We start from the raw sequence: 21780 nt of genomic DNA, 5'->3' as shown, positions 1-21780 counted from the left end.
CTTGTGTAAAGTACTGTGTTTTGTAGTCTGTGTACTTAGGTATGGGTTCTATTCTCACTGCAGTCAATTGTGTGTGTTTGTGCATGTTGTGAGTTGTTACATGACATTACAGAGAGACTTTTACGCCAGCATGTGGGACAATGCTGATGACATCAACTATATCAGATTATTGCATATGCAGTCATCCCACCAGAACAAGATCAGATACTGACATGGGGTCCAGGCAGACATCACCTGAGATTCATAATAGGTTACTAGGCTATTAGCCCTAGGAGCTTTATAAGCTTAGCCATGTTATACCATTGTTCCCTTGTTGACCAAGTTGTATGGTCTATATTTGCAATGCTGATGAAGCATTAACTGCCCTTATCCAAGAGGGGCATGGGTGACACACCTGGGTAAATTTACAGTCTCCCATCCAGTTGTCTAAGTTATGCTTAAATAGGGTCATTGATGATTTCTGTTTTACATGAATTATGGGTTTGTTCCAGAAGAGTGGCAATCTTTGTGAGACATATGTGTCACTCCAGCATGTCCTGTTAATGTTGCATGCTAGGTTAAGATCCCTAGAGTGAGTGAATCTTGTGCCATGTGACTTGTGGATGTGCAGATTTCCCATTAGGGCAGGGCCTGAGACTGCTTTGTAGGCCAGGCACAAGTTGTCTCTCAGCAGCCTATAAGATACAGAGTACAGTGACAGGACCTTCAGTCTGTCCATGGTGGTCATATGTTGCAAGCCCTGCATTTTCTTGGTGAGAAACCTCTGAGGCCTCTCCAGCTACTACACATGTCTGGTGAGGTACATACAAAAGGGAACATTGTACTCTATTAGTGATCTGATGAGGGATGAGTACAGGGGAGTTATAACATCTGTAGCTCTGAATGTGATGCCCTTACTTATGAGATGTGCAAAATAGAAGGCCTTCCTAACCACAGTGGATGCATTGTGATTGAAGTTAAGGTTACTGTCAACCTGTGTTCCCAAACCTCTCTCCACAGAGTTTGAGATAAGGGGGGGGGGTACTGTCAATATTGTAATTTGCAGGGACTTCCCCTTTGCTAAAAGGGATGATATATTATTTTTCATTTATTTTGACTGCATGGTTTTGGCACCAATCATTTGTCTGTGTAAGCCCTTTTTGTAGTTTGTCATCATCATTGGGGGACTCAGTGATTTCATCCAGTTTGCAGACACCTGTGAACATGGTAAGCCAAAGGCCATCTATTTTGCCCTGAACTTCTGAGAAATACATTCAAAACAGTAGGATATCCAGCATAGATCCTTGTGGTACACCAGTAGTGACTGGCCTAGAGTTAGAGGTTGAATCCCCAACTTTGACTCTATGTGTTCTGTTGGTGATCCAGTTGGCTACTGGGTTAATTCCCAGTTGTGTAAGTTTCTCAATGATGCCCTGAGTGGGAAATTGTCTCAAAAGCCTGGCTAAGTAAATATAGGCTGTATGTAGTGTTTTGCCTTCATCCAGGCCTTTGGTGACATTCTCAAAGATGTCCACCAGGTTTAATAAGCATGATCTACCTTTAATGGAGCCAAATTGGTTGGGACAAGAGTTTGAAGGTCACCTATGTCTTTCTTGATAGGGTCCATGATTATTCTCTCCATGGTCTTGCAGATAAGGCGGGTTAGGCTTCTGCATCTATAATTTCCAAGGTCAGTGGATGGACCCCTTTTGTGCATGGGAATTACTGTTGCTGCTTTCCACTTTGCTGGGACAAAGCCAGTACTTACACTGTGGTTGAAGAGACTGACAACTGGTTCCACTAGGTCCTGTTTCAGTCCATTTAGTAGGCATCCTAGGATGTTATTCTGTCCCATAGAGGCTGTGCTTTTGGCCAAAGAGAGTGCAGTTATGAAATGCTCTTTGGAGATACTAGACAGAGGACTGGTGACAACTATGTTTTGGGTATATCTGGTGGGGACAGGAGGAGTTAAGTTTGCCCCAAATCTGTCTGCTAACCAGTTGGTGATGTCCTCAAGGTCAGTATGAGTGGTACCGTCCACTACCAGTGCAGTACAAAACTGTTCCTTCCCTTTTAGATTTCTGACATAGCTAAAGAATGCCTCCTGATTATCTTTAGCTAGAGATGCTAATTTATCTTCATACTTGGCTTTAGAAGACATTAGAAGAAAGCTAATTTTCTTGTTTAAGCTGTGGATGATGTATTTCCTCTCCTGAGTTAGTTCCCTCATCTTCTTAGACATTACTTTCTTCCACTTGTTGTATAACCTATTTATGTTTGATGCCCACCAGGGTGGCTTCTATTTTTTTGTGGACTTTGTTTTGATCCATTCAGGTTCAGCCAACTCTATACATCTGTATAGGGGTCTATACAGGCTATTTGTGTACACCTCTGTATAGCAGTCATTGATGACAGTGGTAACAGAGGGTTTGCAACTATTTATGGCATCGCTTAGGAGGCTATAGTTTGTTTTGGAGAATGGTTTCATCCTTTTTGCTCTTGAGGGAATGTCATGTAAGATCATTAATTCAAACAAGACTGAATTCTGATCGGATCTGACCAAAGAGGGAAACACACAGGGGTTAGTTCAGAGCCCCTCTATGTTGGTGAGTACTAAGTCTTAGACATTCAAGCCCCTTGTGGAGGTGCAGACTGTTACAGAGCATTTGTATTAACAAAGTCCAGGAAACTTAGGGTGAGCATGTTTGTGCTCATGTATGACTCCCAATCGATGGAAGGATAGTTGAGATCACACATGACCAAGGTGTTTGGCTGTATAGTGAGTGACTCAAGTAGGTCCAAGTAGGCAGAGTGGTTTTTGTGGTTCATGGTGGGGGATCTATAGTTAACAATGATATGGAAGAGGGTTTTACATATAGTTAGTTGGACTTGGAGTAGCACTATGGAGTTGTACTGTTTGACCAATCTTGAGGTGTATTTGTCTTTAATGAAGATGTATACACCTCCGCCTTTGGTTCTTTCATGCTCATTTTGACGTCTGAACATGTGGAAGGCATTGTAGCCTTGCATGGCTGGGGGTTTCTCTGCAGCATTGAACCAGGTCTCTGTGACTGCAGAGAGATGGACATCTTCCAGTGAGTGCAGTTTCTGATTTACACTCCTTGCATTAAGCAGCATAACTTTGAGTTTGTCTGTAGTGGATTTTTTTATGTTGGAAATTTATTTGTTTTGACATTGTCTAAAAAAGGAGCTATGGAGGAGGCCAGTACCTTTGCCAGTAATTGAAAGCCAAGAGGCAGCAGGTGAAGACCATCTCTGGCAAAGGAGCATTGTCTGTCAACCATATCTTCCCAGGCTGACAGATATTGGATCTCCCTGGACTGACAACTGAAGGTAAGCCAATTGTTGAAGTCAATCATATTTTGTTTATATTGAGGCATCATCCTGGGTGAGGGCGGAATGCTGCTTAGGGCTAGGGACATACTCGCCTGGGGCAGATAATCTGAGAGTATAGCCATGTCTGTCTTCATATAGTACAGTGAGGTATAGCTCCAGTCATTCACTCCAACATGGACTATGACAGAGTCATAAAGGTACGTGTTGTTGAGAGACTTGAGTGCATGAATGATCTGATGGATCCTGGCTCCTGACAGGCAGCTAACTGTGACCTTCAGCTACCCTGAATCTAGCCTATGCTATAAAATGCATAAGTACTAGAAATTCAAAGTGCAGTAAATCGCAATCACAACAAAAAAAGTTTAAATAAAGCAACAGTTCCGTAGAATACTCCAACAAGAGTGTAGACAACAAACCTTCCTAGTGTGAAATTAGTGGTCTTGAACCCAAGTGCTTAAACCAGAGCTAAGACACTTTCAGAATAACAGACTCAATAAGCCTTCAACCAGCAATTCCCAGCTTATAAGGGTGGAGGCTATTCTCTCCTGCCACAAGAGTCTAGACAACAAACCTTCCTAATGTAAAATACCTGGATTGGAGGCCAAGTGCTTAAGACATAACAAAGACACTTAGAAGAAGTGGCACACTAAGCATTCAACCAGCAGTTCACAGTTCAGAAGGGCAGAGGCTACTGTCTCCTCCTGCAAGAGTGCAAACTACAAAACTTCTTAATGTAAGACAACTGGCATGAAGCCCAATTGCTTACACCAAACGTAAGAGGCTTAGAATAACAGTTACAATTTAATGCAATACCAAACAAATGACAGTGATATGTCTTTTAATCTACCCACATACAGCATGTCATGGTTAGTAGGCCCTGTGTTATCTTGATGAGAAAGTCTTGCAGTCTGTCCAGCTGTGGCGTGTGTCTGGTGAGGTTCATGCAAAAGAGAGCATTATACTGTATTATTGTTCTGATGAGTTTGACTACAGTGCTGCCATACAATCCTGAGATCTGAATGTGAAGGCATGTCTAATGATGTGCACCATACACATGTACTGGAAAACATTAAAGAGAAAAGTCAGAAAGTAATGAGGCATATTGCAGTCCCTGACTTCACAACCCTTACAAGAGAATACACTAGAAAGTACTGACATGATGATACTACCCACTGTATAATTTTGTAAGGCAAATATAAGTGACAGGTGCAATTATCAGTTCAACAACACAAATGCAGATATAATAGGCACTAATGTAGGTATTTAACCTGTGCATCAGACACAAAGCTTTTGTATCCCTGAATACAAAAGAGAGAAAACAGGGACATGACACAATTACCATCACTTGCACAGGATGTTGTGTGAGGGGCAGGAAGCCTAAGCTGACACAAAAGCTCGACGAGTGTGTGTGAGGAAGAAAGAGAATCAGGCAGGCTGTGTCTGTATCTGTAGGGGTCCTCCATGTGAAACTGATGTGTGAGAGTCTGCATGAACATAGCCAAGCTCAGTGCTAGATCTACATCTTGGTCTGTCAGACAGATGTGAGCCATGCATGGTAGAGGTGGCATTCCATCATTGTCACCCTCAACCATGATGACTGGCTCTGCCAGTAGTTGCACTGGAACCTCCAAGCCCAAGGTCAGATGCTGTTACCTAAGTCTGACTGATGTCTGCTGGACATACTCCCCTTCATGGAAATGCCCAGGACCATGACTCCATGTCCTGCCATGTCTGAGTGTGGATTGTAAACTCACCAATGGACCAGTGAATGTATTGCCACTATGGGAGCATGATCAGGTACTGCCATGCTGGCTATCAGCAGATGTTATGGCTGACCTATGCCCATGCTGATGCCGTTCCCCTCCTGGCAGACATTCCATCAAAGACACTGCTTGTTCCATGACAGACACCCCTCACTCCAACTTGTCATTCATCTGAGCTAGTGAATCTGTGACACAGTGGAGGCAGTCACACATGTCAGACTGTACCATATCCACAACCCTGGGCATTTGTCTGATGTGGTCATTAGGGACCTTGCTTTCTTCTTGCCTTTTTCGTGCTCCTTGGGGTTAATGTCATCCAAGAAGAATAAATGCCAGTGTGGGAGACATATTCCACTTAAAGACCACCACAATAAGTGTATTTTCTGCCTAGAAGCTTCTCTTGACCATACATCTTGATCTGTCAGTCATTCATCCCAAAACTCATTCCCAGTAGACTTTCTTCCCTCTCCTTGTATCTTGAGAACCAGCATCTTAAGCTTCTCACTAAAGATACAATGGAAGGAATCTCCCACCCAAAGGTTAGTTGTTAGGGATGAGGAAGGTGAAAAAAGTTCAACCAGAATCTTCTGCTGTCCAGCCTAAGCCAGCTGTTTCTTCCAAGGTTGTTACCAACCTAGAGGCTCGCCTGGCTGTGTTGTTGGATTTCTCTGCCGCAACCGTGTTGGAGACCAGTGAGAATCCAGCTGGCAGCACATATGAAGAGGCTTTGCAGGCATCCATCTCGGACATTCAGGGGGAACCACAATTGATTTTATCCAAGGGGACCTGGGGAGTTTCTCAGTTTTTAGTTGGGAAAGAAGTTCCTACTACTGTTCTCGACTGTCATCCTGGGTGTGAGCCTTCTCAGTTTTTTTTGGTGAGGACGTTCCCTTAAAAAAGAAACAAAAAATTAAACAAGTTTCTCCTGCCCCTAGGAATCCACAAAGTGAGTGGCAGGCCTTCACTCAGGGACTACTTACTGCTTTAATGTCCTTAGACCCTCCTCAAGGGGTTTTGGTTTTTGCTCCTCCTTGGTCCTCTACTCCTCTTAAAGGTCTAGATAACAGGATTCTTATGAGGATAAATTGGATTCTTATGACAATTCCCTGATTTATTCTACTCAATTCCTTCTCCTTTGGACTCTGGGTCAGAGGAGGAAGAGTCTATCAGTCCTGATGTTCCTTTTGAAGAAATTTCCTTTGGGGACACATTCACTAGGATGACAGATGTTTTTAAGTGGGACTATGCTCAGGTTTCTGATATCCAGAAGAGGTACTATGAGTTGCTACAGTTGAAGTCTCTCAAACCTCTGGTTTTGGCTGCTTTTCTGGGTGCTTTTTTCAATGCCTCTCATGTCCCTGATTCTCTGCCACTGCTTCCAAGAAGCCTGACAGGTTTTATAGGGTGCCTGGGGATTGTTAATTGTATATAAATCTCCTGCTGTTGACCCTTCTGTAGTATCTGTAACCTCTGATAAGCCATCTTAATTGCTTCCTTCACCCAAGTTATTGCCTTCTGACAAGGACAGTAGACCTATGGAAAGGTTGGGTAAGAAGGTTTACACTTCTGAAACCCTAGTCTCTGTGGTATCACAAACATCAACATCTTCCCAAGTAAGAAGTGCCTCCATTGAATGTACTTTCTGATCTAGACTTTAGGCTACTTTCATAGGTTCATAGGTTCATAGGTGTGTACTAAGCTAATGGTCCTGGAGACTTTACAAGCCTAGCCCATAGAAGCGCCCTGGCATCGTGCCGCCCGACATTAGTTCCCAGTGCATCTATCAAGTAGAACCACTGGACTGATCCCCGGGGTGAACTTTCTGTTTCCCATTTACTCATCAAGATTTCTCTTGAAGAGGGCCATTGAGGTACTCTGCTTGACATGTATGGGAAGTCTATTCCAGAGCATGGACAGTCTCTGGGTTATGAACCTGTCACTCCAGCATGTTCTGTTTATTGTGGTAATGAGGTTGAGGTCTCTGGAGCATGTGGTGCAGAGGAACTGGGATTTCTTTAGATGTAGCATTTCTAACAGAGTTGAATCAGACATGGCTTTGTAAGTCAAGCAGAGATCGCCTCTTAGTAGACAATATGAGATAGAGAATAGTTGGACTTTTTTTAGTCTGTCAATGTAGGACATGTGTTTCAGGCCTAAGATCCTCTTCGTGAGATACTTTGGTGGCTTTTCCAGCTGTTGCGTGTGTCTAGTGTGGTATATGCCATATGGGGAATTATACTCGATGATTGGCGTAATGAAGGAAGAGTCGAGAGAGATGATGACCTCTTTCTTCCTGGATGCAAAACCCTTGGTAATGAGATGTGCCACATAGAAGGACTTTCTGACCACAGTGGCAATGTGGTGGTCGAAGCAGAGGTTGCTGTCAACCTGTGTCCCCAGATCTCTTATCACGCCTTCAGTGTTCAGTGAGCTCCCATCGATGTGGTAAATAGTGGGAACTGAGATTTTCTCCAAAGGGGATGACAATGCATTTTTTTGGCATTAGGCTTAAGGCCATGGTTTTGACACCAGTCATTGGTCTCAGTGAGGCCTTTCTGTAGGATTTCTACATTACATGGGAGTTAATAATGGCTTCCAGCTTCCAGTCGCCTGCAAACTTGGTCAGCTAGAGTCCCTCCATATTGGCCTGGACTTCTGAGAAGTAGATGCCAAACAGGAGAGGACCTAGGACTGATCCCTGTGGGAATCCACTTGTTCCTGGTCAGCAGTCTGACTTGGAGTCCACTACTTTCACACTGTGGGTTCTATCTGTGAGCCAGTTTGCAACCCACCTAGTGATATAGGGGTTGATATCTAGTTTGGTGGGCTTATCAATAATTCCTGAGTGGGTAATGGTATCAAAGGCCTTGGCCAGATCGAGGTAGGCTGTATGAACTGCCTTGCCCACTTCCACAGCTCTGGTGACTGACTCAAAGAAGTCAACCAGGCTGAGCAGGCATGATCTACCTTTCACAAAAGCAAACTGAGTGGGATGTAGAGTTTGGAGATTCCCTATATCCTTATTAATTAGGTCCATGATGATGCACTCTGTAGCCTTACATATCAGACTTATCAGGCTAATGGTGTGATAATTCCCAGGATCTGTAGTCGCTCCTGCTTTATGGAGAGGGATGACTGTAGCAGTGTGCCATTTGGTAGGGACAAAGCCTGAGGTGAGGCTGTGATTGAACAGGGCACAGAGATGGGGTGCCAGTTCTCTTTGTAGTTCATGTAGAACACATCAAGGGATATTGTTGGGTCCCATGGAAGCTGTATTCTTGCCCTTGGACAATGCAGCTTTAACCTGTGCTGCAGTAATGCTGGGTGCCTGGCATTCCTCCGCTATTGTGATTGGTCCTTTATGGGGGGAGAAAGGGGTAAAGTTGGCACTGAATCTGTTGTCCAGTATGTTGGCAATATCTGTTGGCTCAGTATAGGAGGTACCATTGTGCAGTAACTCAGAGTAAATCTGGGTATTGCCATGGAGATTCTTGATATAACTATAGAAGTCTTTGTGGTTGTTTTTAGTGTCTGCTGCAATTCTGCCTTCATAGCTGTCTTTAGAGGCTTTGATGAGGGATCTCAATTTTTTGTTGAGGCTAATAAGGGAGATTTTCCAGTCTTGGGACTTAACCTTTTCCTGCAACAGTTTTTCCTTCTATTGTAGAGTTTATTAATGGCAGGAGACCACCAAATTGGCTTCCTATTTTTGGAGGAGAGCATCTTGGTTCTGTTGGGTATGGCTAGTTCCATGCATTTATGTATGTGTTCATACAGTGCATTGGTGTATGATTTGGCAGTCATGCATCTATTTTCCATTGACATGGATGCTGTGAAGTTAGCCACCTCTGTTTTTAGGAGCCCAAAGTCAGCTTTGGAGAAGTTTTCATGGTGGTTACCTTTGCAGGGGGCCGTGGGTGAGATGTAGATTTCCATTGTGATTAGTTTGTGGTCTGATCTAACCAGGGAGGAATTGACTATTGGTGTAGAGCAATGGTTGCCCATGTTAGTAATAACCAGGCCAAGGATGTTGCTTCCTCTAGTGAGGGTAAGAAAGAGCTGGTCCAAGGCACTGGAATTGATGAATTTCAGGAAGCGTTGGGCCAGTGTATTGGTACATGAGTAGTTTTCCCAGTTGATAGAGGGGTAGTTGAAGTCACCTAATATGAGAGTGTTGGGTTGGACCCTAATAGTTTCCAGGGTGCTTAGGAACATGGAGTGAGAGTCTTGAGATATGGTTGGGGACCTATAGCAGGCTATGACCTGAATCACCGTCTTAACCAATGTTAGTTGCACCTGAAGTATCTCAGATGCATTATGCTGGGCTACTAGTCTGGAGGTGTGCATATCCTTTATGAATATGGAGACACCACTGCCTTTGGAGCTTTGGTCCATGTTCTGGGGCCAAAAGGTGTGGAATGCGTTATAGCCTGGTAGTGCAGGGGTGCTTTCTGCTGCTTTAAATCAGGTCTCCATTACAGCACAAATGTCGATGTTCTCCATTTTGGCCTTTGAATTATCAGACCATATGTCTAGGTATGTGTTGGCTCTTCTTTCTCAGGCCTGTCAACTTATTTCTGATTTTCCAGACTCTGAGGGTAAAACTTCTGTCCATTCCTTGCTAGGGACTTCCTCTCAAGTCATTCATTATATTATATGTAATTATGATATCTCAGATACCTGTTCTAGGGCTGCTGCTTTTGGTTCAGTGAAGAGAAGGTATTCTTGGCTTAGGCTTCAACCTCTACTTGATGATATTAAAGCTAAGTTGATGTATTCTCCTGTGGATTCTAAACTCTTGTTTGAGGAAGCTGCTGCTGGTTTAAGTCCCTTCAGGATAACGGTAAGGCCTTAAGAAGCTTAAATGTGTGTGTTTTCCCTGTGCCTTAATTTCAGAGAAACTACCCTGCTATGCTTGCCTTTGTTCGTAGGCAATCACACCCTTCTACTAAAAGCAAGAAGAGTGGCAAATGGGGTCCTCCTGCTAAGGCTGCTCAGTTTTCAGGGACTCTGAAGTCTTCTTTTCTGGACAAACCAGGTGCTGCATGACTATCCATCTCTTCCCAGCCACATTCTTCTTTCTTTTCACCTTTCTTTTTCTCTTCCTGTTTGGCTTTAGATCACCCAGGATGCTTGGGTTCTGTCGATCATTCATCAGGGGTCCTTCATGGTGTGTGAATCCCATCCTTCTTTTATGGGCCTTCTCATGAACAACTTCCCTTTTTCCCACAGGTTCTTCAAAATCTCTTGTCTCAGGGTACTCTTTAAGAGGTGCCTGTGTCCCAAAGGAGGAAAGGATTCTACTCCAGACTGTTTCTAGTACCCAGAAAAGAGAGCACTTGGAGACCTAATCTAGACCTCTCTCATCTAAACACTTCTTTAAAAGTGCCTTCCTTTTGGAAGTTTTCCCTCCAGATTCTGTTTCCTCTCTTGCTCCCTCAGGCCTATATGGTGTGTCTGGATTTCAAGGATGCTTATCTCCATATTCTGACCATCTTTTTTTCATGACATTTTTCCATTTCTATGTTGCTTCCAGGCATTTTCATTTCTCTGCTTTGCCCTTTTACCTTTCTACTGCCCCAAGAGTGTTCACCAAATGCTTTGCTCCTGTGATTGCTTTTTACAGGTTTCAAGGGATCCAAATATTTCCTTACTTAGATGACCTATTGATTCAGGTGTCCTCTCCAGAGATCCCTTTACAAAATCTTCATTTTTACCATTTCTCTTCTTTACAGCCTCGGATTCACTATAAATTTCAAAAAATCTTCTCAAACACCTTCTCAGGATCATGTTTTCCTCATTGCAGGATTCAGACTGTGCCAATGCTTGCATCCCTGCCACCTCCAAAGGCCTTAACTCTCATTTCTTTCTTTCACACTCTTTTTCCTCTGGCTTCCATTACCACCAGGAGTTCCTGAGAGCTCTGGCTTTCATGGCATCCACTATTCCAATGCTCTCTCTCCCCAAACTTCACATGATAAGGTTTCAGTGGTTTCTGAAGTCAGTGTGGCTTCAACATGCACATCCTCTAGACTTTGTAGTTCCTCTTCTTCCTTGTCTCAGACAGGAACTTCACTGGAGGATTCAGCAGTTATCCCTGAATCCAGGGATCCCTTTTCACCCTCCTCTTCCCTTTCAGGAATTGTTCAGAGATGTTTCAGACATGGTATGGGGGGTGACATTTTGTTCCCTAAAAGTACAGGGAGGTTTTGTTGCCTCATCTGTAGAAGGAGCACAACAGTGTCAAAGAGATGACAGCTCTTCTGCTGGCTTTTCAGGCCTTCCATCTACTTTTCTGTCCAAGACCTCTCAAGGTATTCACAGACAATACTACAGTGATGTGATATATTAACAAACAGGGAGGGATGAGATCTTATCTTTTTTGCTGGTTGACACTTCTGGTATGTGATACTGCTGTCAAGTGAGTCTTCAGGCAGTTTATATCCTTCCAGTCAGAACATTGTAACAGCCACTCTGTGCAGGTTCTTAACTCAGTCTCATGAATGGATGCTTCACAAGGACGTGTCTCTGGACATTATCCACCAGTGGGGTACACCTCAAGTGGAATTATTTGCTTCCCTTCTGAAAAGACAACTTCCTCTGTTTTGTGCCAGAGTCCCAGGTCCTCTGGTATGGAAGGTGTATGCCCTCTTATTTTCTTGGAAGGGGATGTTTCTTTATGCATTCCTTCCTCTTCCTCTCTTTCCAAATATCCTGTTCAAAATTCAACAGGATGCTCCCATAATCATGTTGGCGACTACCTTTTGGTCGAGACAGCACTGGTTACTGCTACTTCTGCATCTAGCCAGGGGCAATCATCACAAGTTACCTCATAGGGTGGATCTAATCACACAAGATAAGGGATCTCTCATCTATCCCCACCTGTCCATGTTTCATCTGACACTGCTGGTGATAGGATTTAGATACCTCATAAACACCTTTTTTCCTGAGGACATGCTGCAAGTTCTGCAAGAGGCCAGGAAATCTGCTACTAGGAAATCCTACTTATTCAAATGGAAGAGGATTTCTATTTGGTATCTTTCTTGTAACCTGGATTCACTTAATGTGGATGTTCCTTTTGTTCTCTCTTATTTGTGTGACTTGCTCAATGCTGGTTTGGCCTATTCTTCTACTAAGTCCCACCTATCAGCTGTCTCCACTTCTCTGTTCTTTCTCCTCCTTTAGCCTCTAGATTTGAGGTGAAACAATTTCTTAAAGGCATCCTTAATATTAGACCTCACAGGAAGCCTGTTCCTCCTCCCTGAGGTCTTAGTTTTGTTTTGGAAAGGTTGACTCAGGATCCTTTTGAGCCTGCTGCTTCAGTTTCCTTGCAATATTGTTCTTAGAAGACTGTTCTTTTGTTAGCTCTTACTTCTGCCAGATGGGTGTCTGACTTGCAGGCTCCTGTGGCTTGTCCATCTTTTTTGATCTTTCATGAGGATAGAGTGTCCTGTCCCACTAACCTTTCTTTTACGCCTAAGGTAGTTAATGAGCTATCACTTAACCAGTGTATTAATCTGCCTACTTTTCCCCCTCTCTGCAAGCTGACAGTGAGAGGGTGCTGCATACTTTGTACGTGTATAGGCACCTCAGGATTTATTTGGATAAGAGGAAGGCTATTAGAAAATCTGATCAATTTGTTTCTTTTCATCCTAGACCTTTGGGACTTGCTGTAGCCACAAAAACTATTTGTTCTTGAATTTCTAAGACTATTTCCTTTTGTTACACTTTTCATGGCAAGAGCGATCATTCTTCAGTTATGGATCATTCTACTAGAGCTGCGGCTTCTTCTGGTGGTTTTTTCGAGGGCTTAGATACTAATTCTATTCTTGAAGCAGCTATCTGGACTTGTGTGCATGCCTTTACCAAGGTCTACAAGTTGGATGTTAGCTATAGAGCTAGGGTTGGTTGTGCTAGTGCCGTTTTTCAGGGCTTTTTAGGGGACTCTTCTGCTCCTTCCCCTTCCCAAGTTTCCTCTTGAGCTTTGGCACTCTACCATATATTACAACACTGCAGCAGTGAATGTAAGGACATAGTACAGTTGTATAAAATCTTACCACAATGGTAAATGTTCTTGCCTTCACTGCTGTAGTATTCACTTCATCCCTCCACCCCCTAGTCCTTTGCCTTCTTAGATGTACAGATTACCTCACGGGTTCCTTGGACTACTGTTCCTACTGGAGAAATCCATTCTGTTTTTGGTAGACCTGAATGTCACTTTTATGCCCTATGCTACACAAGGAGCATTTGGGTGATGTTTACCATACCTTCACAGCAACTGGTGTCTTTGGTATACTGGCCAGATGTCAAGCTTCTAATGCAGGTAATATGGTATGTTAGAATACTGCAGCAGCGAAGGCAAGAACATCTACCATTATGGTAGGATTTTACACAACTCTACTTTGTTGTTGAGAGATTTGAGTGCATGCATTACTTTGTGGATCCTGGCATGTGAAAGGCAGCTGATTGTGACTTTCTCCTTGTACAACCTGGTGACGGGACATCTGTGTATCTCACTATAGATTTTCATATGTCCAAGAGATTAGTTTTGATGTGTTTTGCCTTAAGGGCTTAATGAGTGATACACTGATGCATTTGTTCTAATGTGTAGTGGGTTCTGTTGGGACTGTCATGTGTGCAAAAGGTTTGCATTTGCGAGGTCAATGCTCTTTCGGTAAACCTCTAATGAGTACCTCTGCGTATCTGCATTTATGTGTTGTGCACTTGGTTTATTAATGAGGTGAAGTGTGTGTGCTGACAACCTGTTTGAGATCTGGTTCATTGCTACATGAGAGAGAGCAACAGCATTTATTCTAGATTCATTGTATACTTGCATCTCTCAATTGTATTGGTAAGTTGTAGGAGTACATGGTTATCACTATATATGAGGCCATAGAAATCTATCTGTGTAAAACACAAGTACCCATATCAAGCATATTTAGATGGCCATTGTTAGCAGAGCAATTTTATGATCAGCAACAACTGGACGTGTCAATGAGGGACATAGGTGCCATCCCAGAGGCTGAAATAGGCTCCCACTGTGTGTGAAGCAGTACTCCTCAATGATCCTGTTCAATGGCAACCTTGACTACTTTTTGGGTGATTGTACAGTCATCTCTGAGCTGGCACCTATGTCCCTCATGGACAGGACCAGCTGGTGCTGCTCACAAACATACTTTGCTAAAACAACCATCCAACAATGCTCAGTAAGGGTACTTGTGTTTTTACACAGCTAGACTGCTGCACACCCTAGTGCTAATAGCCTATTAGCCTTATCTGAACCTATGAAGCTATGTGTCTATGCAGGCCTCACAACCTGTTGTCCCCCACATGGCCTACTGATGAAATCAACTATAAGTTTACATGCACTCTTGTATAAATCATACTTGTGCTGTGGTGCATCCATTAAGTACTGTGGTCTATAGTTGGTGTACTTTGATAGGTAGGAATTCTATTTTCACTGCAGTTAACTTTGGTGTGTGTGTGTGTGTGTGTGTGTGTGTGTGTGTGTGTGTGTGTGTGTGTGTGTGTGTGTGTGTGTGTGTGTGTGTACACAAAAGAGCAAAAGTATGCATCCCACAGTTACTTCTCCGATGGTATATATGGCCAGGATTTTGATACTTGCACATCCGTACACATCTATTTCATACAGGCCTCCTAAACGCTTACTTCCCACATGATCTGCTGATATCATCTACTATACGTTCACCTGCAGTCATATATACATCAGACTTGTGCCATGGCATGTGTGTTAAGTGCTGTGTTTTGTAGTCAGTGTACTTAGATAAGTAGGGGTTCTAATCTCACTGCAGTAATGTGTGTGTGTGTGTGTCAGAGCTGTTACTTGATATTACAGAGAGCATTTTATACCAGCATGTGGGATACTGCTATCTTGTCCTCAACAGACACTGCTGACGTGATCAGCTATATTACATTTTTGGGTATGCAGTACTCCTACAAGGGCAGGGTCAGAGACTGGCCTGGGAGCTAGGCAGAGGTCACATCATATTATACAGTAAGGCATGGTGTCTATACCCTGTGTTATCTTGCTTAGAAAGCCAGGTAGTCTCTCCACCTGCTACAAGTGTCTGATGAGGTGCATGTAAAAAATAACATTATACTCTATTAGTGCAGTAATGCGGTTTGACTACAGTGCTGTCATACAATCCTATGATGTCAATATGATGGCACGAGTTATGATGTGTACAACATAGGCTTTCAGTAGTAGTTTGGACAGTTGGTTGTCAGTGTTCAGATTGTTATCTAATGTGTTCACAGTGCTTGTATAACTGGGTTTCTGCTTAGCAGGACTGTTATCAATGTTGTGATTAACATGGAACTCCACTTTTCAGACAGACAACATTACAAGCACACATTTCTGCTTTTATTTGTAGATCGTGTGCCTTTGTCATCATTCTTTTGTGTGTGTTAGCTTTTCCTGCTTAATGTTATTACCATTGGTGGACTCAGTGATTGCACAAAACATGCAATCAGCAAACTTGGTAAGCCAAAGGCCATCTACTTTAACCTGAACTGTCGAGAAATACAGTTCAAACAGTGAATGGCCAAGCACAAATCTTTGGGGTTTGCCAGTGATGACAGCTCTACTGGTACAGGTTGATTCACCAACTGTCACGTGATGTGTTCTGTCAGTGAGCCAATTGTTTACCCATCAACTGATGTAAAGCTTAATCCCCAGCTTGAGGGTTTTGTCAATGATAGCTGCATGTGTGATTGTGTCAAAACCCTAGTGGAGATCACAATAGGAAGTATGCACTGTTTTGCCTTACTCCAGGCCTATCACATGGAATCAGTGTACTGTGACAACATCACAGATCACCTGTGGTGTGACCAAGCACATACACCTTCCTGATATGGTGGAATACACAGTTCAAGACACTCACCACACAGCCTATGTTTCTGTACAAGGGTGTACATCACCATGCATCCACCTGCATTGGGGTTTGGCACCTGATGCATGCATATATACAGACATCCTGACTCTACTCCAGGGTCAGCCTTAGCTGAAATGGTGACCTAGACAAAGGAGTGCTTTGGTGCCCCTTAAGCCCCACCCACACCATACTCCTGAAACAGCCCTATTTGAGCCACACTCACAGGTAGGTCACTCCCAATAAAAGCCATGCCAACTTATTTCCTTTAACTATTTTAATGCATGAAAATCAGCAAATGCTTTAAAATACTGTAGGAAGAAAATAAACCATGTAATGGAGTTAAACTTCAAGTGAACGTGGTTTAATAACAAACCTGCTTTATCTGTTGCTCCTTTAAGAGTTTCTTATCTGTAGTCGTGACAAACAGTAATTTTCTACCTTTAAACATTGCAGACCTGTCACATGCATTGCTTTGTACAAGGTGCATTCATGTTTATCTGAGGTAAAGCTTAAATGTGTCATTTATTCCTGTGTAGCGACTTTGGCTCTATAAGTAATGTTTTGACAGTAAACTGTTTAACTTGGACAGTTTTACTGACAGACATTCTCAAGCTTGTATGTAAATAAACACTTCGATATTTTCAGATTTATGAAATATTTAATTGCTAGAGGCTGGTTGTACTTTGCCATATGCAATTCTGACAGTAACTTCCAAGACCCATAGGCATTTAAAAAATCATACAATGAGTTTTCCATTTGTTCATTATACTGTTGTAGTTGCTGATAATTAAAACAATGATTAACACTGACAATGTCACTGTAATTAACAAATAAAGACATTCATTCCTGTCTCATCCTAGTTACTTCCATCACATTCAAATATTAAATAACCAACTCCAACAAATGTTAAATAAATAAATAAAATAAATAAATAATTTCTGTATCCTACAGTCATATCAATTCTTTCAATAGCAAGCCACCATTAATGGGGTGGGACAACAGTTAAAGTAAGTCTGAAATCCTCATAGCAACCTTATCAGCAGTCAGACATGTTTTTTACAGAATAAATTACAAAGTACAAGTCTTCATTCAAAACACTACTTCAGTAAAAGCATCATAAAACATGAAAAGAGCAGCAGTACTTCAGAAAATCTATCTTCAACAGAGCAACAGTAAAAACTTCAGTTCAAAACATTACTTCATAAAAAGCAACAAAACAACAATACTTCAGAAAATCCAAAAACTTCAGCAGTGTTCCTTCAAAACATAGTCTCACAAAACTTCAGACTGTCCAAAACACCATTGTAAAAAACATTATCCAATTAACAGCAATGTACTGTGTGTGTAAATTGTATGTAGTGCATGGAGCACCACAATTGTTCTCCAAGTTTGGAAAAAGATAAACCCCTTGCATGTGCCAGCAGTAGGAGACTCAACTGAAACTGTGCTTTCAAAGGTGGTCAGTTTGTTACACACCCTCTAAGTGCTGTAATGGTCCAGTATCAGGAAAGGAATGAACAGTCTCTGAATTTCTTTTGTCATATATTGGCGAAAGGTTACAGATGTCAGTCTGTACAGTGACTTATTTAAATTAAACTTTTTTTCCCACTGGAAATTAATTCCTTGACATCCATAAGTAAATACACATCAAGGTATGGAGTAGTTGCCAAAAACTGCTTCTGTGTTTCTTGACTTTGGAAGAGTCATTATTTTGAGTTGTGACCTCCAATGTTTTTGGTGTTTTGTATTCTAGTCCAATATTCACAAGGCAATTATTGATGTAAGAAAAAATTTGTGGATGAACTTAAATTGCTTGGACTTTATCAAAGACGATCATAAATGCATTGCAAATGTGATCCAAATTTCCATTTGCACATCAAACTGTAAACTCCCAATGTACATTTTTGGAGACCCTATTACCATAATCAGGACCTATAACACTGCAGATTTCAAAACACACAAAGATGAAAAGGTGTGGTACACAAACCAGACTGTTGTTCGGCCAACCTAAAGTTTAGTAGGTGTGTCAGTTGTCACTGCCTACGTATGCAATAGTTTGCACAGAAACCGTATACTGTGTTTTTTCAAACATCTGCAAGGCAGTCTTATTTTATTTCATAAGTATTTCATAAGTACTTAGTGAGGAAGATAAGTTGAGTTCACGCACACAAATACTTGGAGGAAGCACTGCTAGGTTACTTAATTAGCCAACGTAACGTTAATTGATTTTTAACCATAGCTAAGGTAATATAATTTATTTACATTATTTACATTATTTTTGAGGTGTGGTACAACACTAAGGTAAACATTTCCCAATAGCATTCTTGAGGAAATGTGGTGGCACAGCAAGCATCCTGCCACTGGTATTTTAATGGCATGTCCAGTGCCATATGAAGAAAAACAATGGATGGCCTGGTTTGCATTTGAACAGATTTTAAAAACTTTCAGAACAGAAAAGCTTGATAATATAAGTGATTATACTTGTTACCATACCTGTCAACCTCTAAGCCCTAGAAATCTGGACAAAGACAAAAATAATGGGAAAAGAGAACCAAAATCAGGGATAATTTTTGATATATTGCTCTTACAAACCCAGAAGTTTCAACAACAAATCCAAAAGCCATAACAGTGCCAAAACCACAAGTAATACGTAAAACAAACACTGTCAGCAGTGTTTGTTTTACGTAAACCCAGAAGTATGTTAGAATAATGGTGTTTGCATTAGCAAGTGTCACCGCATAATGACTTCGATCCACTTCAGTCTTCAATGATTTGACAGAAAACAAAAAATTTTATGAGAAGCAGACCTAAAATATGAGAGAAAAATTCTCATTTCTGATATAGATATATATATATATGTATATAAACATTTAATATTACATTGGGCCAGATTCACGAAACCTCCATGTAAGACTTAATATGTCTTACTCGGATGCTGCAGTTGAACGGTATGACATCAGCATGCCATGCATATTCATGAGGGCATGTTGAATCATACCCTAGGCTAACATGGTCCGTGCAGGAAAGTAGGGGGCGTGTCCGAATGCCGAGTTCTGCAAAGGGACATGCCCCCAAAAGAGTCAGAGTCCTGAAAGTAAACACCCATGAGCGAGTCCGCGGAAATGTCAAGGAACACAACACCACACATCCCCACAGACTATAAACCTAACTGTAATGTAAAACGTAAAAATAGCAGTTTAATTTTTTTTTTTATAATTTGCAAAATGTTTGCCCATAGTTGTGCTGGTTTGTGCGGGTATGCCCTCCGCTCAGCCACAGTTAGCAGACATTGAAAAGCATATAAGATCTAAATATGCAAATTAAGCCAAGTAGCAATAGCGTAGCGGTAGAGACGTTGGCCAAAGAAGAGGTAGTCACAGTTCGAGCCCCCACAACATCATTCTCTATTTTTATTTAAATAAGCATGAAACAATCTACTATAATTTAAGTAAAATGTAATGAAATGGGCCATGTATTTTTGAAGAAATCCCATAGATTAGCAATGCTTTAGCAAGCTGAATATGAGTGCCTGTAGGTGAACAGCGCTTTAACAAGCTTAATATGAGTGCCCATAGGTGAGCAGTGCTTTAGCAGGATTAATATGAGTGCCTGGAGTTGAGCAGCACTTTAACATGCTTAAAATGAGTGCCTGTAGCTCAGCAGCGCTTCACCCAGCGTAAAATGAGTGCTCATAGCTAAATAACGCGTTACCCAGCGTAAGATATTTGCGCGGAGCTGCGCAGCGTGCCAACCAGCTTACCGTCGGGTAATGTTGGGCAAGCTGTATCAAAGCCGCCTTTACACAGACACACCTCCTAGCCTGTCTAGACAGTAGTAAAATAAAAAAGCAATACCCAGGGTCGAACCCGGGATAAGGTGCACAGTATTGTATTCAAAGTACTGAACCACTAAGCCATGACAGCTGTACTAAGAAATGCAGTATTAGCATATATATAGGAATGAATGGAAATAGAAGCATGACAAAGCAGGTTTGCTTTAAGCTGATAAATATCCAAAATGGCCAATCACAGATAAGTGCGGGAAAACCAGCATATATAAGCCCCATAGGCAGGAATACACCTGATTGTGGTACCCATTTGCAGTCAGGATGGCAAGTGCAGGAGAGGAAAGTCACTTTAGAGCACAAAGGTGAGGTGTTGAGGAGTCAAAATATATGGTTTGGCTCCTAGTCCATGATCATGAAGCACAACTCATGCAGGGCCATGTTCACTGGGGTGCGTACAAGGCAGAGGCGTGAAACCGGTTGGCACATGATCTCACCAGTGCCACAGGCATTCTGAGGACTGGTGAACAGGTGCACCAGTGCCCAGGCCGGGACCTCCTCCTCTGGTGGCCCTGTGCCACCTTCGGGTGGAAGCGCTGCAGGGGATGGGGCTCGTCCCCCCTCTGCAAGCATGGCCGGAGGAGAGCCTCCACTCACCCACCATAGGATCCAGTCTGTGGGGCGTAGTGAGATCAGGCATTCTGTGATTGATTCCCTATGCCAGCTTGAGGCAAGGGTGGCGCAACTCACGGGTGTGCCTGCCCATCCTATCCAGCCCCCAGCACAGCCCCGGCCTGGGCTGTGAAGGCACAGTGGTAACTGCCTATGGGTGGGGATTTCAGTTCCACTGTTGCCACCTGTGGCCTCATGGGCTTGCGATATCCAAACATCCGTCCCCGCATTTGTGTTTACCCCCCACATGTATCATACTCCGCCCCTGTATGCATCTTGTTTGTCTTGTCTGTTAACCTCCCCAACCTACCTCCCCAAATATACCTACTTCCTGTACCTCACATTCCACTCTCACCGGAAAAAAAATAAAAAAGGGCACTCTGTTCCCACAAAAAAATTACGCCCCATACATAGCTACCCAATTCACACATATGTCCACTGGACATGTAAAGTGATAATTCTAATTGGCAGTACAACATATTTTGTTGTCCTCACCCCTCTCTCAGGGGTGGAAGGTTTCAAATTTCACACCAAATTTCACACATATGCACAGCTGTTGCTGATAATGAAATGGGCAGCTATGGGCCTTCCCTACATCCTTCCTGCACATCCCGAGCTTGTTTTCCTACTGTCCTACCCTCTTTGTGCCCCCTTTTTCACCACTTTCCTATTTTCCCATTTTCTTTTCTTTAAAAGAAATTAGCGCGGGTGTTAGCGGGAGTAAGTACTTTTAAGCAGTAGTCAGCGGGTATGCACTTGTGTGCACTTATCTAAGCGAGTGTGTGCATGTGTAACCATCGCGCAAACCAGCGCAAACCCGCTTACAACTGCTTAAAAGTGCCTTAGTCACTCTGTATGACAAGGCCTGTAGTCTGCTCATCAGCAAAATAAAATACCCCTGTCAGGCTCGAACCCCGGATATTGGAAACACTAGTCTGCATGAATTACCACTGAGCCACGGCAAATATACAAGAACTTGGTGCTGAAAGAAATATATCATGAAATACAAGGAGTGAATGTAAAGGGAATATAGGAAGGCCATTACACAAAGCTTGTTCCGTGTATCGAATTGCATTACATTAGTGTGATAAGAGAAACAGCCATGCTAGTAGGTAATAATGTTAGAGTAGCACCTTACAAACCCCACACAGTATCAGAGCAGGATAAACACCGCCATATTTGAATAGGTATGAGGCCAGACTTCCCAACTGTGACTGATTTATAGGGATATCCCTGATTTGCAAAAAAATGTTACCTGTGCCCCACTGACTCCCTGTGAAATGTACTAACAGTAGGCAGAAAGGTGGGGAATCCCACGTAATGGTGACTG

This window comes from Protopterus annectens, chromosome 2.part2, assembly GCF_019279795.1.
Source record: "Protopterus annectens isolate FY-2018-M chromosome 2.part2, PAN1.0, whole genome shotgun sequence".
NCBI lineage: Eukaryota > Metazoa > Chordata > Ceratodontiformes > Protopteridae > Protopterus > Protopterus annectens.
Note: the sequence above shows the minus strand (reverse complement) of the source record.